This window comes from Echiichthys vipera, assembly GCF_963691815.1.
Source record: "Echiichthys vipera genome assembly, chromosome: 10".
Lineage (NCBI taxonomy): Eukaryota > Metazoa > Chordata > Actinopteri > Perciformes > Trachinidae > Echiichthys > Echiichthys vipera.
The window spans coordinates 1,916,713-1,933,648 of NC_139835.1; the positions used below are offsets into that span (position 1 = coordinate 1,916,713).

Genomic DNA, 16,936 nt, shown 5'->3' on the forward strand with positions numbered 1-16,936 from the left:
GCAGAGCCAGGACAGCATAAAAGATGTTCATGCTCTGCTGAAATAAACACATTCACCGATTCACATACCGTATTTTTTGGATTATAAGTCGCAGTTTTTTTTCATAGTTTAGCCAGGGGTGCGGCTTATACTCTGGAGCGACTTATGTGTGAAATTATTAACACATTACCGTAAAATATCAAATAATAGGCCGGGCTATTATTTATCTCAGTCACGTAAGAGACTAGGCGTATATCAGCAGTCGTCACACACACATGCAACCAATCAAGATTCGGCGGGGGCGGGTCATGGCAGAAGTGCATTGTGAAAAAAAAGATGCTACCTGCTACTTGGAGTTGGCGGAGTTGTTCAGAAGTGACACAGAGGAAGAAGAGTTCATTGGATTTAGTGATTAGGAGTGACAGATTGTTTGCTAAACGTATAGCATGTTCTATATGTTATAGTTATTTGAATGACTCTTACCGTAATATGTTACGTTAACATACCAGGCACGTTCTCAGTTCGTTGTTTATGCGTCAAATAACGTACACTTATTCAGCCTGTTGTTCTCTATTCTATTTTTATTTTAAATTGCCTTTCAAGATGAAATGTCTATTCTTGGTGTTGGGTTTTATCAAATAAATTTCCCCAAAAAATGCGACTTATACTCTAGTGCGACTTATATATATTTTTTTCCTTCTTTATTATGCATTTTCGGCTGGTGAGACGCAACGTTTAATCCGAAAAATACGGTATAAAACATTTTGTGCCTTTACTTTTGGGGAGACAGGTGGTCTCATTGAGGGGGCAGCTGCTCCTCCAAACGAATGGTAGTGTAAACACCAATTTGGCTGTTGAGTTTGAATAAGGAGCAGGGTGAGAAGGCCGTGCTGAATGAAATGCCTGATGCATGATATAAAGGGAAGTAAAAGTTCAGCAAAATGCAGCACAAGCACTCCAAAAATTCTGTATGTACTAAGGACCACAGAGCCCTGCCTGACATGGTGAGCTATGTAGGCTCACATTTATTTCTCGCACGCACGCTTCACCTCAGCTGCTACACTCTTTAGTGCGCATGAGCGGAAGTTGCATGCTGTCTGTTACTGCTCCGGTCTTTGAATTTGCTATTTTAAAACTTTCTTAACTTTTACTCTCTTTTGTTAGTTCTGTTTCTTCACCCTAACGTCCGTTAAGCTCTGCTCTCTGCAATGAGGTTACTTTCGCTAGTTTCCGTGTTTCTTTTCATGCAGTTTTTATCAATGGGGACACAGTGGCCCTCATTTATCAAACGAACGTACGGCAGAAAAACCTGCGTACGACCATTTCCTGGCAAACTTCGGCATTTATCAGTTTGGACGTGAGCGGGAGCTACAATCAAATCTCGCGTCAGGTCTGAGATCGTGCATGCAAATTTGAGCCTGTGCATTTGCGGTGCAGCACAGCAAAATCTGGCTGTCGTTAAGCTGTCATTAAGCATAAGCAGTCACATATTAAGAACAGATCAAAACGGATTCTTAAAACGAATTAAAAAAATAAAAATTGTGGTTGGAGCGATTTATTGTACTCATGTGCGTCTGAAGGCACCATCCATGAATGATTACGCATTCATCAATCGCAAAAACTACCACTCGATAAATGTACAGGTGATTTGTTATGCCAAGCTGTCGCTTTTAAACGTGCTGGCCACGGGGACACACACGATTCTTTTATATCATAACAGCTCGGCTCCTGCCCTCCGCGACCCGACAGGGACAAGCGATTGAAGATGAATAAATGAATGAATGAATGTGTTGGCGTGCGGCTGCAAGAATGCGCACTGCAGAGCCAAATTCATCTCCTCGGTTAGTGGCTACCCTCGATAAATTACATTAAATCAAACAAGGTATCAGATGATTAACATTTTGGTATGGTTCTTCTAGGTGACAGAGGTTATCCTCTAACGGAATACCTAATAACCCCGCTGGCAAACCCCGCTACAGAGCAGGAGCGCAGGTTCAGCAGTGCGCACACACACACACGGGTCACAGTGGAGCGCTGCTTCAGGTTGACTGCCTCCGTTATTCTTTTCCATACAGCGTTTTTATGGGCCCCTTTTATGCCACTCTTAAGACTGCCAAAAAGCACATCTTTATTTTGCTCCATATTGGATGTCAGGATGCCGATCTCTGTCGGAAAAGTTTCTTTTCTTCCCAGTCTTCCTTGTCTCCATGTTTGACCTCAGAGGGGGAGGCCTCCGAACCAGGAATATTTAAGGGCGTAACATATTAATGACGATCGAATTCACCCATTTATCAAGGCCCGCTCATTCGTACGCTGAGATTGATCAGATACAAATGTTTCATAAATCACACGTGTGTCCTGTCCTACGACCAATTCTTCGCCCGTTCTCACGCAAGACTGATAAATGAGGGCCACTGTCTTTGTTTACTCCGAAAAACAGCTGATCCCCTAATGCTGGCTGGCATAGCGGCCAGACCAGCGGATATTCCACCCAAACTCTGGAGAAAAACACACTGAGGAGGCAGAGGTGGGAAGCAACTTCGGGGCAATAGAGAAGGGTCGAGACGGGACGGGCTTATGGAGAGGACAAGATATAAGCTGTGTCTCCCCTCTGTTGTTATGGGTAATGTACGGTCTCTCTACAACAAAATGGATAAACTGACGGCGCTAACGCGGAGCCACGTGGTGTAACATGAGTGCAGTCTGATGTATTTCACAGAGACATGGCTGCACAGGGACATCATCGACCAGAACGTCTCCGTGGATGGCTTCCACACCATTCGGACTGACCAGGACTGCACCGAGAGCATTAAGCGGAAGGGAGGGGGGCTTGCCGTTCTAGTAAACACCAGATGGTGTAATCCTAGTCATACCACCATTAAAGAACAGCTCTGTAGCCCAGATGTTGAACTGCTGGCTGTTGGACTCCGTCCATACCATCTGCCTAGAGAGATCCTGCATGTTATCACTATTGTTCTGTACATCCCCCGTCTACAAACCCGACATCTACCTGCAGCATCATACACACCACCATCTCCAGACTCCAGACTCAACACCACAGTGCCCTCATCATGATGTCCTGAGACTTTAACCACGTCACTTTGGATAGAGTTCCGCCAACCTTACAACAGCATGTGAGCTTTCCTACCAGAAAGGTAATTAATGATGCATACATCTCCTCTTCTCTCCCCCCTCTGGGCAGGTCAGATCATAACCTGGTTCACATCAAACCCTGCTATGTGCCTCTGATGAAGAGGAAGCCTTTGACCACAAGGACTGTGAGGAGGTGGTCTGAGGAGGCTTATGAGACACTGCAGGGCTGCTTTGAAGTGACTGACTGGCCTGCACTTTGTGAGCCGCACGGAGTGGACATCGATGGTGCATCACAGACTACATAAATTCTTGTGTGGACTGCAATGTCCCAGCTCAGACTGTAACCTGCTACGCCAACAACAAACCCTGGATCACCAAGGACATTAAGGTCATCCTGAATCAATAGAAGAGAGCATTCAGGGATGGTAACCGTGATGAGTTGAGAAGAGTGAAAGGGGTTCTCAAACTTAAAATCAAGGAGGCTAAAGACAATTATAGGAAAAAGCTGGAGAACAAACTGGTAGCACGAAGTTGGAGGACCGTGTGGACCATGCCAATGAACTGAACATATTTTTCAATAGGTTTGATACTGCGGCCCATCCCCCACATGACTCTGCTGCTGGCTGCCCTTCAACTAATGCCACTTTACCTCCCCCTACTCCTCCTCCTTACAGACCCCTTGTCTGCCCCTCACCACCTCACCTACCTATTACACCCCTTCCCCTGCTCAACATCATGTCCTCCACAACCTGATGACCTCAGCCCCTCCCAAAACGGACACCTCTACAGTGTCCTTCACGCCTGACCTGGTGAGAATACAGCTGAAGAGACTCCACAAAGCTACAGGCCCCAATGGTGTATTTCCCAGGGTACTTAAAGCCTGTGCCCCCCAGCTGTGTGGAGTACGGAGTCAAGTCTTCAGCCTGAGCTGCACCTCCAGAGGGTTCCTGTGCTGTGGAAGACATCCTGCCCCGTGCCTGTGCCAAAGACGCCACGTCCCAGTGCAGACCACAGTATGTTGTGTGTCTGACAGGGTGGTCAGCAACACTCCCTTTCTCTTCACCCACTTCACCTCAGACTTCAACTATTGCACTGACTCCTGCCACCTTCAGAAGTTTTCTGACGACTCAGTAATAGTTGGCTGCATTGGAAAGGGGGATGAAAGTGAATACAGGACTGTTTAGGGCAACTTTTCCACTCTGAGTGAGCTGAAACATCTGCAGCTTGACGTGACTAAAACAAAGGAGCTCGTAGTGGATCTGAGGTGGGTGAAACTACCTGTGAGAGGAGAGCCTGTCACCTCCTCTCTGTAATTCAGACTCAACCACAGAAAATCTTTGATCTTGTACTGTATACAGCGCCTTCCATAATTATTGGCACCCCTGGTTAAGATGTGTTAAAAGCCTTAAAATAAATTAAATTTTTATTGTAGTAGCATACTCTCACACTAAAAATTGTAGAAAAATGTAACCTTCAACTCAAATGAATTTTAAGGTGGGAAAAAATAAATCCCTGACTAAGAAATAATTATTCTTCATAAAATCACCTGTTCCACAATTATTGGCACCCCTAACAATTCCTAGGAAATAAATGTAATTAAAGTATTTCTGTCATTTCTACAGTAGTTTACAACGTTGATCAGAGTATGTAGGAACATTTAATTAGTAATTCTTAACATCCTGTTTCCCTGGGGTATAAATATGATGTGACACAGAGGCCATTTCTCTTCAACATGGGAAAGACAAAGGAACAAACCGTTCAAGTAAGGCAGATGTGTGTCGACCTTCACAAGTCAGGCAATGGCTACAAGAAAATAGCCACTCGCCTACATCTGCCCATTTCTGCGGTCAGAGGAATCGTTAAGAAGTTCAAAACAACTGGAACAGTGGTAAACCAGCCTGGAAGAGTACGCAAGTTTATTTTGCCACCACGCACAGTGAGGAGGATGGTAAGAGAAATAAAAAAATCTCCAAAGCTCACTGTTACAGAATTGCATCAAATGGTTGCATCTTGGGGTCACAAAGTCTCCAAAACAACCATCAGGCGCTATCTACATGCCAACAAGTTGTTTGGGAGGCATGCACGGAAAAAACCTTTTCTCACCCAAAATCATAAGCGCAAACATCAGGAGTTCACTAAGCGGTACTAACCCTTCAACTGGGACCGTGTGCTTTGGTCAGATGAGACAAAGATAGAGCTTTTTGGCAACAAACACTCTAAGTGGGTCTGGCGTAACAAAAAAGATAGTAGATAGAAGATAGAAGAGAGTATGCAGAAAAGCACCTCATACCCACTGTGAAGTATGGGGGAGGATCGGTGATGCTGTGGGCCTGTTTCTACTCCAAAGGCCCTGGGAACCTTGTTAGGGTGCATGGCATCATGAATGCTTTGAAATACCAAGACATTTTAAATCAAAATCTGGTGGCCTCTGCCTGAAAGCTGAAGATGGGTCGTCACTGGGTCTTTCAGCAAGATAATGACCCTAAACAGATGGCCAAATCTACACAGAGATGGTTCACCAGACACTGAATCAGGCTCCTCCCATGGCCATCTCAGCCTCCAGACCTCAACCCCATTGAAAACCTGTGGGGTGAGCTGAAGAGGAGAGTGCAGAGGAGAGGACCCAGGTCGCTGGATGATTTAGAGAGATTGTGCAAAGAGGAATGGTCAAAGATCCCTCTTTCTGTTTTCTCCAATCTTGTGAAACATTATAGGAGAAGATTATGTGCTGTATGGTTGGCAAAAGGGGGTTGTACAAAGTATTAACATCAGGGGTGCTAATAATTGTGGCACCTCTGATTTGATGTAAAATAATTATTTTCTTAATGTGGGTTTTTTTTCCTTCTGAATAAATGCACTTGAATCAAAGGTTGGATTTTACTCTTTTTTCATCGTGGTGCTATATTATTTAGAAAAAAAAAAGAATTTATTAGAAGCTAAAGAACACATCTTAATCAGGGGTGCCAATAATTATGGAGGGCACTGTATATATATTACTACTGTAAATTTTCATTTCTGTACATTTATTGCATTTATATGTACATTTATTATCTGTCATATTCACATTGCTTTAGCTATCACTATAGTAACTGTTATTTTGTGGTTGCTTGCCTCTCTGGAAGTCTGTCTGTCTCTCTGTCTGTCTTTGTCTCTCTCTGTACATCTATCTGTCTTTGTCTCTCTCTGTCCATCTGTCCGTCTTTTCTCTCTCCTTTTCTTCCTCCCCAACCAACACAGTCTCACACCCAACGCGTCAAAAACTGACGATTGGTCAGGGGCCTTTGGCGTTAGTTACTGACTAAAAAGGTCTCCTTAAACGTACTAACCCGACGCAGAGGGCTTTCAACTCATTCCAATGTAAGCCCATCCGCGGCAATATTTGAAGCTCAGGGCTCTCCTCACGGCGCTCCTTAAACGTACAAACCCGACGCAGGGGGCTTTCAACTCATTCCAATGTAAATCCGTCCGCGGTGATATTTGAAGCTCAGGGCTATCCTTAAAAGTCCATATTTGAAGCTCAGGACGCCCCTTAAACGTATAAACCCGACGCAGGGGGCTTTTAACTCATTCCAATTTAAGCCCGTCCGCGGCGAAATTTGAAGCTCGAGGAACGCTCCTCGGGGCGCTCTTCGGGGCGCTCTTCGGGGCGCTCTTCGGGGCGCTCTTCGGGGCGCTCTTCGGGGCGCTCCTCGGAGCGCTCCTAGGAGCGCTCCTTAAACGTACAAACCCGACGCAGGGGACTTTCTACTCATTCCAATGTAAGCAGCCTGTCCTCCACCCAAAAACGACCACATAGGTTGTTTGATCAAGGAGCTTATTACGACCCATAGGCACGTTTCGAGTTTAGCGGTCGTGTACATAACTACAATAAACGGTGTGTTGGGTATGTCGTCATCGTCTACCCTTTAACCTTTGGCACCAATCAAAATGTGATGTGCCAGAAGGAGGCGTGGCATTCACGTTTCACTGGACGTCGTAGCATTGGTAAGTCCGTCACGTTTGTGTACTCAATTTATGTGGTTATGTTGTGTTTTGTGCGTGAGCTATCACGGTGATTGTCTGCAAATCATGTGTATCTAAGTTAGTTCAGTTTGACGTTTAAGTTACAACTCAGTTGGGAATGCCACGGAGGTCGTATGTTAACTATCAATAAGGTTAGCGCACATGCTAACACGTTTTTTATTTATGCTATCTTGACAAAAAAATGCTACCTTATGTGATTTTGTGTATTTCCGTCAGTATTAGGACATCTGTTAACTATTTATTTTGGTAATAAACAGGTGAAAATGCACTGTAAGAACTTAGAGAGCGCATTTTGATACTTACCTATTAGTTTTAATTAGTGTTAGTGTACTCATAACTTTTGTAGTCACACGTTTTATTTCTCTTTTTATTCTTTTGATAATTTACTCTACATTTTGCTAAATTTTTATTTTTAGTGGCAATAAGTAACATTTATGGAAGTGCAACTAATCCTGCTTCATTTTTTTTTATTTTCCAGGTCTTTGTACATCAAAAAAACTCTCTTCATCTATCACAAATCCAACGGTTCTTTTAAGAGCCATTTTCTTAATCCTTCTCCCTGTTACACTAATTTTATTTTCTGAGCTATTGCTTTGTCATTTTGTCTCTTTGTCTTTACTTTGACTTTAGCCTTTGTTTGGTCTTCTGTTTGTTAGTTTCTTCTCTCTCTCTCTCTCTCTCTCTCTCTCTCTCTCTCTCTCTCTCTCTCTCTCTCTCTCTCTCTCTCTCTCTCTCTCTATCTAAAATGGCATCTGGGCCATCCCAAGTTTTGCATGAATGGTTGGAGGCAGGAAAAGCCCTGATAGCAGAGTTGGAAGCAAAAATGCAGTGACGTGCAGTGAGGGTTGGGGTTGGGGAGGTACTGACTCACAAGTCAGATTTACAAACATACAGTAGGATGCCAATAGGATAGGAGGAGAGAATAGGATGCTGAAAACCATTTTAAAACACCAGTGCAACTGTATATTGCAGTATATCTGACCTTTAATGTAAATGACTATATATTGCAGTATATCTTACCTTTACTGTAAATGACTGTATATTGCAGTATATCTTACCTTTACTGTAAATGACTGTATATTGCAGTATATCTTTCCTTTACTGACTGAAAGTCCAGCTTTGAAAAATGTCTTAGTTTAGAAATCAAATCCTCCATTTTCAGGGCGAGAAATGACAGCTTGTCTCTAAGCTCTACAGCGTCGCACAGTACACTTCTTGTGTTTACTTTTTGCACACAGGTCAGAGTTCACCGTGATCTGGCTGCAGGCTATCAGGCTGCTCACTATCGCTGCCTGCCTTGAGGCAGAGGTACTGCCTGCCTCAAGCCAGGCATTTCCCCTGTGGATTTATGTCACATCAATAAGATGTAAATATTACACACATACGTAAAATACATTACTGAACACCATGGAAAAGAGGACGTATGCTTTTATTTCATAAAAGTGTCCTCAACCATCATATTGAAAACATAAACAGAAATGGGAACAAGCACGCGCAGAGGGCACGCGCTCAATCCAGTTTGTGAGTGATTGCGCAATCTGGAGGGAGGCACGGCTGTCCGTGCCTCACCTCTCGTCTCCGAAGAGACTCCGTTTATTTAAATAGGAAATACAGAATTTTCGCGATTTTTACTATAAAAACGGTCAAAATACATTAAGAACCACACCAAAATCATAGTCCAGAGGACAAATATTAATACTTGTGTTATTTTATTATTTCGTTTCTTTTTCCTCTCATGATGACAGGGGAGGCACAGCCTCAACTGCCCCCCCTGACCGCACGTCACTGCTGAAATGTATACTTCTACACATAACTGAAAAGGATGTGTGTGCCTGAGTATAGGCAAATTTATCATTTTTACTTTTAGCCTCCGAAAAGAAAACAGAAAGGGACTAAAGTTTCCAGAGTTACCTTGAGGAAGAGGGACAAGAATGGGAACATTATAGCTCAACACTTTAGGAAGAATCGATCTGGTCAGTAAAATATAATACAGTTCTACTGTTAATAACTAGTTGGTCAGCAGTAATGTTTCCTACATTATGGTTTGCGTTTATAGTTAAACCGTGTGGCGCTAGGAAGCCCCCAGAAGTGGAGGAGTTGCTGACAGATGACATTCCTCAAGATGTCCTAAGTCTTGGTACGCATATTGACATCTGATAGCTTAAATAGCTTAAAGACAACCTTTATGTTTCCATTTAAAAATGTGAAATTTAGGCAACTGATTTAAGTAGTGGCCGTGATTTTTTTATGCACATGCAGTAACGAAGCCATTTTGGAAATTACTTTTCTGTCTTTAAATACACTGTCCTTTACATCAATTTTTGTGTTTTATTATTTTAGATCAACATCTTCAGAGACTAAAGTGGAGGAGACACCCACAATGTCAGCATGGACATGAAAACAGTTAATGTCCGAAAAAAAATTCAGAGCTGCAATGCCAGAGCTCTTGAATTCGAAATTGGGGGTAGAGACTGTAATTCCACATTGCTGTCAGCAATGTAAAACAGCTGATGCTGGTTGGTGTGTAGTCAGAAAAGGGTAGGCTTGACACGGTACCAGATTGTAAAATTTTTCTGAATTTTGATATTTTCTGGGGGGTTTTGTGTGTGTGGATATTTTTTTTTACAGGCAGAGCAGAGATGATAACTGTGCTTGCCATGGGATGGAACAACAGGAAGACCCTGGCAAAAAGATTTTTCAAAGTAAGAAGTCTTTACTGCAGGTTAACATTTGTCATTTCATGGTTACTTTCAGTGGGCTTGAATACTGGCATCACAGGTTAAAGGAGTGACAACTTTGTTCAGCTCATGTCCTGTGACTGGTGTGGTGTGGAGGCATGGCAGAGCCATATGCTGGTTGGCTGCTGGCTTGCTGGATCACTGTGTTTTTGTGCTGCACAGGCTACAAAAAATGAGCAGAACAATGGGCTTATGGTCCACTGACTCACTCCTTTCTATCCAATTAGCATTCTTATATACGTATTGCATTCTTTCACCATAAAATAGCCTTTGTTATAACAAGGAAATAATTGTTTCATGAGGCACATAGTCTCTTTTGAGGACATACCTTTGAGAATATCCTCATCAATTTGTGCTTGAATGTTTTGCATGTTGTCATTTAGGTTTTTCAATCATGATTAGAGATACACTCACTGATATTGTCCCCTTTTTTAAAATAACATCTTTTGTCTGATACTATGAAATACTTTTGGTGTATTAAATTCCAATAGATAGTTGTCCTACATCTTAAGCCCCTGTCACACATGCACTGCAAACCTGAAACTATCTGAACATTTCCTGGTACCGCTGTGTGTGTACACAAATATCGGATTCAGTCGGACCGGGCATTAAATGGAGTTTACCCTCCCAGCTTAATAGTGCAAAGACTGGGTAATTCCAGAGTGTGCACATGTGTGAATACAGCTGCACGCTCCCCTTGCCTAAACCAAACTAAGTGTGAACACATCTAAGTGTGTGCTGCATGTGTGAAAGAGAAACTCGGGACCATCTCCGGACCTGGAGGACAACAGCACTCCAGATATTTCAGAGGAAGAAATGTAAAGCCTTTGAGGCTGTGATTCAGTTGTGGACATAAGGCCGCAGGCCGTGTGCCTTTTACATATTCACAGCTGTGATGATGTTCAGAACAACCTCACTCCCTCTCGTGTGATATTGCTTTTATACATCCTTTCTACAAAGCACCAGACTGGAACTGGACTGTGGTTAAGCAACACATAACCATTTGACTGTGCAATAGCTTGATACTTTGTGTAAGCTGGAAACTAACTGTTGTATAAAGTTTACATAAAAGGTGACGAAAGTTGTGCTCAGTTTTGGGCAGAGTGCTGTTCTTGTTACTCGTGGAAGTTCAGTAAATAGAATAGAATAGAATAGAATAGCCTTTATTGTCATTGCATTTGCATACAACGAAATTGGAGTGCTACTCTCCCTTGGTACATTTTTAGAAAATAATATATAATAAAACAATAAGCAAAGTATAATATAAGCAATAAACACACAATATTGTATAAACAATATAATAATGTGAACGGTATAAACAGATGGGGAACAGTATAAACAGATGGGGAACGGTATAAACAGATGGGTGGAGAACAGAAACTATACTAAAATATGTATATGTTGGGTGGAGCATGTTATTATTGCACAAGAATTTTAAAGTGGCTTTTTTTTCGGTTTAAAGTGGCTTTGTTTAAGGTTATTTAGATTCTAAATTTTAAATCTGATCAAATGGCTGCATTTATATAGTGCCTCGTGCTGGACAGGATGACCAATTATTTGTTTAAATATTTTAAAGATTCTGTAAGTTTTACAGTATATCACAGTGGGATGGGTTTTATTTTGCATGAGAGTGGCATATTCTAATGTGAGTACATAGAATATAATGTAACATTATTCGTGTCACAAATTGTTGTGCCATGGTGTTCTGGTTCATCCAGTATACCGGTGGCTCATTCAAACATTACTGTTATTACAAACGAGGTATTTTCATACATCTAACATGTCTGGAGATAATCTTTAAAAATATTGTATTTTGTATGTAATAACAACGTAGACATGAAGAATTAAGCCTCACAAATAAATGTCTAATCTACAGCTTTGTCTAGTGAATGTTTATGATATATTATTTATGAGTTATTACAAAGCGAACAAATAGTTGGAATGCACAGATGCATCGTTTTCCATTGTTGCTATGGTGGTTGCCACGCACGCTGCGGAAGCCGGAAGTGGCTATAGAGACGGAGCCAGTCCGCTGCATGCAAACCCTAATTTACTTAAAACTAATAAATATTGTTCAAACACCTAGCATCTGAACTGTTTCTTAACATAAAGACCATATATATGAAGAGAAAACGGGAGTTAGGCTATATTCAATATTTAAAGTATACGGCACATTATTTACTACCCTTTTTGCAAACCAGAAAACTGCATACCTATTTCAAGAATACATCTTTACTTTTTGTTGACATAGATCATCTTTATGTAATCTAATTACTAATCCAGCTTTTCTAGATATTTGATATATATATATATATATATATATATATTTTGCGAACCCATTTATTTGCAAACCGGAAGAACTACAGAAGAACTACAACTATGGCAGATAGTAGTACTTAGCGTTATTGCGCGGCTCATTGGAGTTGTAGTTCTTTAATTAAGGTTGTATTTTTCATAGAATTGGAAGTTGTAAATGTTGAAATGAGAATACATTGAGGAGTTTAAGGGCATAGTTAACACATTGATGTAATCAGATTTTTTAAATCAAATTATTTCATAGGTGAAAATTAATTTGACCCATAGTTGACAAAACCCAAAATTGTTGATTGTACTCATGTTATAGCTGGGGTCAAGAGCTCTCTATAACAGTTGGTCCCATTTCTGTATTTCTTTTTATTGCGGAATTATAAGCCCCCAAACAGGCCCTGAGGTCAAGGTTCAAAGTTCATTATTTCAACAGGAGCCATGTATAATATTAATACTAACATATTATTACTCCCCAGGTCGAGACCTTTCCAATGATGTATTTGGTTTAGCTCTACAGCAAAGTTTTAATTTTTTCATGTCATGGACTCAGGTCATCCAAACCCTACATCCAGACAGCACTTTGAAGGCTCTACACATAAAAGTTTGTTTGTTTGTCTGTTTCTTTCATTCTATGTTCTTTGTTGACTGACATGAGTCAGCTTCATATATCACAATACTCACTGTGTATATGTTATTATTAGCCAATGCAAGCATTAAGAATGATGTTATATGTATGACGCACAAATGCCGCACGCGCGCGCACACACGCACGCACGCACACACACACACACACACACACACAGTGCTTTATTTGATGATGTAGATCAAATATCCTCAGCAACATATTATTACATATATAGATTATATGATTTTCAAACCTGTGACAAGCTTCAGCTGCTTGATAACGAGCACATCATTAGAATCAGGTGTGTTGGAGCAGAGAGAAACTTAAACATGCAGGACAGTGGCTCTCCAGAACTGAAATTTGGGACCTCTGATATCGACCTTTTTAATGGGATTCCATTGCTGGGCAACAGGAACGGTCATTGGAAATGTCAAAGTTGTAAATATAAACATTCTAAATGTGTCCAAGCTTATTGCAATTATTATTTGTTGTAGTGAATGTGAATTACATCAGCTGATGGGAAGTTAACAAGGACCAAGGCTGTTGCCTAGCACGGGAATTACATTCAAATGTCTATAGCCTGTTATCTATTATTTAGTATTTACCTTTTATTTATTTTTTGGTCTTTTTCCTTTTAATATGACAATATGATAATAAAAACCCATTCTGATTCGTATGTGGTTCAATATTAATTGAGGAAGACACATACGAAATACGATTTTATTTTAAATATAATCAGCCATATATTCTTAAAAATATAGTATTAAATTATATTAATGAGCCACTCCATATTTTACAATCACTGGCTATAAAATGTCTCATCAACATAGCTAGGGACGCTGACCGGCGGCAATTTGAGTTGGAATGCAGCCCATCCACGGAGGACAGCTCAAAATAGTATTCGACCACACCACGCTGACCGGCGGCAATATGAGTTGGAATGGAGCCCATCCACGGCGGACAGCTCAAAATAGTATTCGAACACACCACTTCCGCCTGCAACACAAGCCAAACAAGCGCAACGGTGGCTGGTGGTAAAAACGTAGCCTTCCGTTATCCAAAACTGACAAAATAAAACTATATTTCTCAGATCCGAAAGAATTAATTATAATCGATGGCCATTGCATTAACCCATCGTATTGTGAAGTTATCAAGGACTCTTTATCAAGAGATTTGTTGAAGAAAATACTTCCGGGAGGCGGGTCCTCGGTTCTCCAATGGGACTGCAGGATGATTTAAAACCCATGTCAAGTCATAAATGTATTCAAAAACAAAAGCCCAATTATTTACTTAGTAAAGGACAACAATTATGAGTCTAAGCTAAGTGATTCTACGATTAAAACGTTATCCCTCTCTGGCATCTTCTTACCTTATCCTTATGGGTGTTATTACACCGGCCAAGAATGAGCATTTCAGATGAATCGATAAGGTGCCTGTAGATCATGGTGATTGATAAAAGTTTATTTTTAGCTGTGTGAACAGGATTTACTCTTCCTCTTGTCTGGGTATTGTCTTCAGCGTACAAATACATAATACATAGAAAGAAACCCAGGGGATGGAAAAATATTTCTGCTTTAAGAAATGGTGAGGGAATAAGCCAAAAAATAATTGTTTTACATCCACCTTTTTTCAGTAAATCATTCTATTTCTCATGTTTTTAAGATGGTGACTGAACACTAAATTTGCCAACAGTAAAAATAACACAAAATGTTTTTTTTGGGGGGAAACTGCAACTACTACAATTCGCTCTTGAAAGGTTCTGAACGATCATAGAAATCAAGTGTATATGAAGTAACACAAGTAAGGTATGGAGAAGGAATGGGGGCAACAGAACTGTTACACCTCTGACCTGGCATTGGAGGTAGTCACAGAACAGCACAGAGTCGACGTCTGTGTTAATGGGAAATTTGTATGGGGGAAAAAAAATTGTAAATTTAGGTTTAATTTGACCAAAGAATGTATTGCCAGTATGAATCTTTTTTTCTTCATGTTTTTGGCCAAGTTAAATCTTGCAGTTTTGTGCCGTTTTATGAGGAATGTTTTTTTCTTAGATTGCATTAGACACCAGGCCAAAAATTGTGGTGTTCACTTTTATAAGGTGATACAATTTTGAATCATTTCACATTATAGTGATATTGCACAAGGGGTTTCTTGATTATGTTATATACTGTGAATTTATTTTAAGTCCAATGCACAATACTGCCCAAAACATTTGACTGCTATGTGACTTGCTTGACCCTCAGACTCTGCTGTCCCTTATTAAACTGCAGTTAAAGTTGAAGACATTTTTCTATTTTTATTAGTGAATTTTCCTCATCTACAGTAAAATAAACTTAAGAAAACATACACACCATCCAGAGCAAGGCAGCCACTGCACCAACACCGGCACGGTCCTTAAAAAAGAAAGAAAGATATAAGGAACAATAAGTGTGTGACACTTGATTAGAGCACTAAACAGTTTGCTGTACAAGAACATGTCAGTACCATGTTGTTATAACACAATAAAACACAGTGCTCTTACATGTTGGCCTTCAAAGAAAACTGCTACAGCATAATACTACTCAGGACCTGTGTCCCCAAATCAGTTTTTTTTCCAAGTCAATTTATAAAAACTGTATATGTGATAGTTTCTTGAGGGCTTTAGAAGGTAACAATAAATGCTTGTTATGAATTCAGAAATACCTATAGACCTTTTCAAAGATGTAAACTTAAACATTCCAAAACAGTCCTAGTTTATTTCCTGTTGCAGTGTATGTGAATGACACCAGCTGTCAGGAAGTGAACAAGGAACAAGGCTGTTGCCTAGCAATGGAATTCCGTTGAAAAGGTCTATTGAAAACAAAATACGTTAGGTGGTATATTAACAAATGCATTCTTCCTTAAAACATGCACAAATAGTCACAAACATAGTAAATGGGTCACATATTTGACGGTACACCTGTTTTGTCTGTCCTCTACCATGTCTTATGTATTCCTGACTTTGCACCTGTACGTGTCTTTACGTAATCTAGGGTGTCTAAAAATATATTTTAATCTCAACTAGACAGCCTGATTAAAAGAAAAGATTAAATCTAAAATACATATCATTTTAGCTTACCATTTCATGTAACGTAAGACTAATTGGGAGCATGTAAACGCTTATAACGTTAGACACCTAAAACAATAACGATGAGCGATCTCTTTCAATTAATATTAGCTATTGTGAAAACGGATATTTATACAAATCATCATCAAAGTTTAATATCACATTAGCGGTTGTCCGCGCTAGCTGACTAGCTTTATTGCCTTGTTAAATGAATGTTAACTGAGCTCTTAAAACATTATACAGCCGATAATAATCTAGTTTCTATTACATTAATAGATGGCGAAAGGACATAGAATGCAATGATTTACACATTTGATCGTTCTCAAATCGTTTTAAGCACTATTTATTACTAGCTACTTACCTTTAATAGTCCGTGTGTCAAGCGATGTAAAAAGATGTAATCAAATAGACCCACAATGCACCATGGACACATGCGAAAAGAGGCATACGTCCTGCCTACGTTCAAACCCGACGCAGGGGGCTTTCAACTCATTTAAGGAGAGCCCTGAGCTTCAAATATGGACGTTTAAGGAGAGCCCTGAGCTTCAAATATGGACGTTTAAGGAGAGCCCTGAGCTTCAAATATCGCCGCGGACGGGCTTACATTGGAATGAGTTGAAAGCCCTCTGCGTCGGGTTTGTACGTCTAAGGAGACCTTTTTAGTCAGTAACTAACGCCAAAGGCCCCTGACCAATCGTCAGTTTTTGACGCGTTGGGAGTGAGACTGTGTTGCCCCAACCAGTGCAGACAGATGTCCGTCCTCCATAGAGCTGGGTCTGTCCGACGTTCCTGCCTGTTAAAGGGAAGGTTTTCGTTGCCACCGTACTCTACGGAGGAACTGTTGGGTCTATGTAAGTCATAGAGTGTGGTCTATACCTTATCTGTAAAGTGTCCTGCGATAACTTTTGTTATGATTTGGCACTATAAACAAAATTGAATTAAATTGATTCTCTTTGAACTAAAAATACTCCTCGGAGAAGGGGCACATTTAGCTGACCAGTATATATTAACATGCCACAACCTGAGACACACATACACACACACACACACACAGTGAAATGTACAGGATGTATATAACAATAATGT

The 16,936-nt window shown here is 40.6% G+C and overlaps 1 long non-coding RNA gene across 1 annotated transcript in view; it reads left to right on the top strand.

Annotated features, from left to right (window-relative positions):
* LOC310952836 overlaps nucleotides 1-16,936 on the top strand; it is a 333,477-nt gene that overhangs the window by 243,621 nt on the left and 72,920 nt on the right. The gene's annotated exons all lie outside the window — the stretch shown is intronic.